Below are 5,448 nucleotides of genomic sequence, written 5' to 3'. Positions count from 1 at the left end.
GATTAAAAGCTAGAAACTGAAGTGTACACATGCACAGGAAGTGCCAAAGGAGACCCAGCATGGCGTAGTGGTTAAGAACAGTGGACTGTAGCCTGGAGAACCAGGTCTGACTCCCCACTCCTCCACATGAAGCTTGCTGGGTGACCTGGGGCCAGTCACAGTTCTCTCAGAGCTCTCTCAGCCCCACCTACCTCACAAGGTGCCTGTTGTCGGGAGAGGAAGGGAAGGCGATTGTAAACTGTTTTGAGACTCCTAAGGGAAAGAAAAGCTGGGTATAAAAACCTGCTCTTCTTCTTCTTCTTCCAGTGAGTTCAATGGTGCCTTCTGAAGTAAGCGTACATAAGACTGAGCTGTTTGACTGCAAGACCCTGCACACTCATCTTGGAGTCAAGTCTAGTAGTACAAATGTAAGTGCTGTCAAGTTGCAACCAACTCATGGCAATCCTAGCAAGGGGTTTCCGAGATGAGAAGCAGAGGTGGTTTGCCATTGCCTTCCTCTGCAGAGTCTTCCTTGGAAGTCTCCCATCCACGTACCGACCCTGCTTAGCTTTTCAGATCTGGGCTTTTACCATGCCACCTTCCCTCCCAAGTCTGGCAGTACTTCTGGGTATATATGGATGTGGTCAGGCTGCCCAACTTTATGTCTGTGCCTGTGAGACTTCCTTGAGCAGACAAAGCATTTAGCAATTGTGCACAAGAGGAACTCTCATATATCAGAGGTGTCAAACTAATTTCTTATGAGGGCCGGATCTGACATAAATGTCACTTTGTCGGGCCAGGCCATGTGTGCCATAAAATGTAATCCCAGGTAAGAGATATAAACTTTATAAGGGACACAGACAAACCCAATTAACGGTATTACTTTTTACTGAAAATACCAACATGCTTAAAACATTACCACTCTTACAGGATTTCCTTAAAGTATCTCCCTGATGCCCGTCCTCCTGCTTCCACTGCCCATTACTCATTAGCACTGGGACAGAATACAGGGACATAATGCACAGACTCTTGTCATCTCACAATAAAGGTAGTAGGGACATAATGCACAGCCTCTGTCATCTCACAATAAAGGTAGTTATACCAGTTGCTTGCGGGCCGGATAAGAGCCCTGGATGAGCCGGTTCCAGCCCACGGGCCTTATGTTTGACACCCCTGTCATATATCCACTGCGGCAATAGGGAAAAATCGTGTACTGATGTGGGAGATCATGATGTCTTAGAGCATGGAAAGCCAAGCGACAAACACCATGTGGGATTTCTTTTAAACTGGATTGAAGTAGATATACAGCAGCTGCCTAGCCTCTTTTGATGCCAGTCCTTTTGCAGGAGTTGGGAATGTGCCATTTTCGGCTGGTAAAATGTCCCATTGGGGCTCTTGGCACTTGAGCACACCCTCAGTTGTTGAGTCTGCTCTAACCTGCTCCTGTACCTGATATGCTTTGTGGCTGCTTTGGGAATGTATGAATCACATATTGTACTGGCATGAATCACAAGAATAACAAGCCAGATAGCGTTTTCTATGCATGTTTACTTGGGAGGAAGCTCCACTGAAATCAGGGAGACTTCTGAGTAAACGGGCATAGGAGCAGCGTGCATGTAGTTTATTTATTCACTATGTTTTAATGTGGCCCTTTCTCCAAGGATATTCAGGGCAATGGACATCATTTCCCCCTCCTCCATTTTACCCCCACAACAACCCTGTACAGTAGGCTTTAATGTTTGACTGGCCTAAAAACAGCCAGGGAGCTTCCATGGCAGAGTGAGGATTTGCAATCCAGGTCTCCTAGATGGTAGTCCAGCACATTAACTGCTACACCAAGGGAGAGTTTGCATGTTTTATTTCTGGTCCAGAAAGGTCTCGGGGCAGCAACGAGTCTCCAGATAAGAACTGAAGACCACCCAAATGATGAAACATGCAGTTTTCCGATGACAAGCTCAAGCAGTTAGCTGGGATAAATAATGCAGTGTTATAGCCACCGAAAATCAAGACAGCCCTCGTTCTCTAAATCAAAGTGGATAAAAGGGCATGAAAGATTACGGAGAGAGACTTGACTACAATTTAACACGAAGCCAAGGGCAGCAATTTATTTATTTAGCACATTTTTACTGTACCCTTCCTTCAAGGAGAAATGGAGCAAGGGAACCTAATCTGAAGGTGTGGATTCACACGTGAGCTTAGCATCCAGTGATCTGAAGGAACAACCAGCGTTGTTTAATGGTTAGTGTGTCATACCAGGATAGGGGAGATGAACTCCCTCCGTTGTTGTTGTGAAGTTCAGTGGGTGAACTTGGGCCTTTCTCACTCAACTCAGTTTGGCTCACATGCTTGTTGTGAAGACAACATGGAAGAGAACTGTGTACAGGACCCTGAATCCCTTGGCGGAAAGGTGGGCTAAAACAGTAGTAGACATTTATTATTTATTTATTTCATTCGATTTCCTATCCCGCTCCCCCCCCCCCCCCAGGGGCTCTGAGCGGCTTACAATTCTAATTAATTAACACAGTCCTAATCTTGGGCCACATATAAGTAGGGAGGTGAGAAGCCTTACCAGGCACCCTTTCTTCTGTAGCAGATCTTTCTTTGCGAGGGGACAGTCCCGGCGGCAGCCCTTCTTTCGGCGCTGGTCTTTGCACTTCCGTCCTTTCTGGCAGACGTAACTCTCTAGGCCCGGACCACTTCGCGCTTCTGCGCATGCTCCGCAGCGGCCTCTGTCCAAGTCAGGCTCCAGCCTGCCGCGTCGCTCCGCCTCCGCGCCTCGTTCATCCGGCCTCTGTTCCTGCCTGTCGCCTCGCCAGCTGCCATTCTTTCCTCCGCCGCATCGTTCCTCCGTTCTCCGCTTGTCCGCCGTCGCCGCTACACTGGAGGTGGGTGCCCCCCTGCTCTAGTAGCAGGTCCCCATTTTATCTACTCGCCCTTTAACGGGCTTTCGAACCGCTGGGTGGAGGTGAGCTGGGACATAGGGCCAGGAGCTCACCCCGGCCGCGGTGGGGATTCGAACAGCCGAAGCTGCTCGCCCAGGTTTTAAAGCAGGCTTCCCTTACTGCCTGCGCCACCGCTCCCTATGAAGATGTCTTATACTGAATCAGATCATTGGTCTATCAAAGTCAAGATTGACTATTCTGACTAGCAATTGCTCTCCAGGTTCTTAAACTGAAATTTTTCACATCATCGACTACCTGATACTTTTAGGTAGAGATGGGATTGAAACTGGAACCTTCTGCATGCAAAGCAGAGGCTTTTCCACTGAACCACACACCCGTCCCCTCGGCAGATCTTTCCTATTGCTACAAGTCACTTAAATTCAGGGAAATTTACTGGAGGCAGTTCATGCATTCCTGTGAATCACCAAGTTGTAAACCATCAAGTAATAACAAATTATATATGTGTATGTATAAATTAACATTCATTCTAAAGATGTAGTCTCTATGTTCAATTGTACCCAAGTACAGTCATTGCTGGGAATAATCCATGAACCACCAAAGGAGTTTGAAGAAGCCTTATTTATTTATTTATTCATTCAATGTATACCCCACCCTCCCCAATGAATCATCATGGCTGAAGTTATGGGGAAGGTAATGCAGGAATAGAGGGCATATGTGAATTATTCCTAAGAAAAGAGGGGCTGTGGCTCAGTGGAAGATCTTCCGCTTTGCATGCAAAAGGTCTCAGGTTCAATCCCTGGCAGCTGTTGCCAGTCTGAGTAGATAATACTGACCTTGATGGACCAATGGTCTGACTTGGTATAATGAGGCAACTTCAAAAGGCTCCAGGGTGAAATGGAATTTCCCCCCAAAAAAATTAGACGGCCAAGAAAACATGGCAAGCACCTTGAGGCATCTATTGATGAAAGGTGTTTGCTTCAGCCAGCGGCCTATTGGCTGTCGAGGGGAGGGGGGGCAGTCCCTGGGTGCTGAGCAGCATGCAGCTGAACCTTAGCTTCTGCATGGCATGGGAGATGTTGGTGGGGCTTTGCAACTCACAGCACAACTCAGGTGCAGAAAATAAACATGGTTCTATTTATTTATTATTTATTATTAAATTTATTCCCCGCCCTTCCCCATAGGGCTCAGGGCGGCTAACAAGGCAAGAAAAGGCTTGCTAATAAAACAATCAATACTTTCTAAAGAAAATGTTCTGGCCACTTTCAAGAAGAAAAAAAGCAAACCCATAGGCTGCAGGTGAAACATCCCCTTGCCCCTCTAAACGAAACAATGAATTGTCATAATTATGGGAAGGAGGGAAGGCAGTCTCATCACATCTCGGAAGCCAAGCAAGGTAAGTACTTGGAAGGGAAGACTCTGCAGAGGAAGGCAATGGCAGACCCCCCCCCCCCCTTCTCACTTGCCTTGAAATCCCATCACCATAAGTTGCTGCAACTCGACAGCACTTCACACACAGTTTTGGGGAAGGTAATGCAGGAATAGAGGGTGTAAGTGATCTGCTCCAGAGCCGATCCTGATTCTTCCCATTTCACAAACGGAAAAACTGACAGCTGGACTGGTCGCATAAGTTAGTGTCTGACTGTCCAGCTGTTATTTCTTGGGGGTATATGCTGGGAAGGACAGCTGGCTGTGCTGCATCTCAGAGGGAGGCACTGAGTCAGGTCCACTTGTTGCAGGGAAATCAGTACCTCTCCAAAGAAGCATAGTCTGGTTAGGAGGCACCTTATGTAGCTACCTTGTGAAAGCCAGGCAGTTATGGGGATCAGCGGCTGGACAAACCCATTGCTGTGAGTTGCAGGGGAAAGGGATATCAGGGTAATAAAGAAACAAGCCAAGACTTCAGTGGAACTTCTAAGAAGGTGTGTGTTTAGGGCTAAGGCCTTACAGAAGGATTTGTAGCAGGGCTGAGCCCAACAAATCCCCCCAGCGGCCCCCCCCCCCCCCAGCAAGCTTCCGTCTGCAATGAGGTTTGTGGAGAAGGGACGCCTCCCAGGCAGGTGCGCAGCTTTCTGTTTAAACTCCCCGGGACTTCCTCCTGGGCTGTGAAATTCCCGTTTAGGGACATTCACGGGGCTTCTTCCTCCGAGTCAACTGTGGATAGGAGTTCTGATCCGGGGGAGCAGGCCCCGTGGGACGCAGTAGGGCTTACCGGGGAGTAAGCACACACCGAATCGCCTTGCAAGAGAGCGAGCAGAATTTTGTTTTTTTAAAAAAGAGGGAGCCCTGCAAAGTAGCTCAAAGAGCAGGCCCCTCAAACCCCCTTCCTTCGTCACCTACGTCGCCTTTCCCCAATGCCCTGTGGCAGGCTGCGGCCGGCCACGACCCTACGCCGTGCACGTGGGAGGAAGGAAGCCCCCCTTGGCCGCGGCGGCACTTACCTCCGGGCAAGGCAGAGCGAGCCCCCGTGAGCTGCACGCCCCTCGCGGCATCTCAACCGCCCCCCCCCCCCCAAAAGAGGGGCCCCGTCCCACCCGAGGCGGAATCCCTCGAGAGCAGGGGGGGGACG

The sequence above is a fragment of the Gekko japonicus genome, unplaced genomic scaffold (genome assembly GCF_001447785.1).
Source record: "Gekko japonicus isolate JY-2015 unplaced genomic scaffold, Gekko_japonicus_V1.1 scaffold1279, whole genome shotgun sequence".
NCBI classification, from domain to species: Eukaryota; Metazoa; Chordata; class Lepidosauria; order Squamata; family Gekkonidae; genus Gekko; species Gekko japonicus.
The sequence above is the reverse complement of the archived record's forward strand: the minus strand, read 5'-3'. Positions refer to the sequence as shown.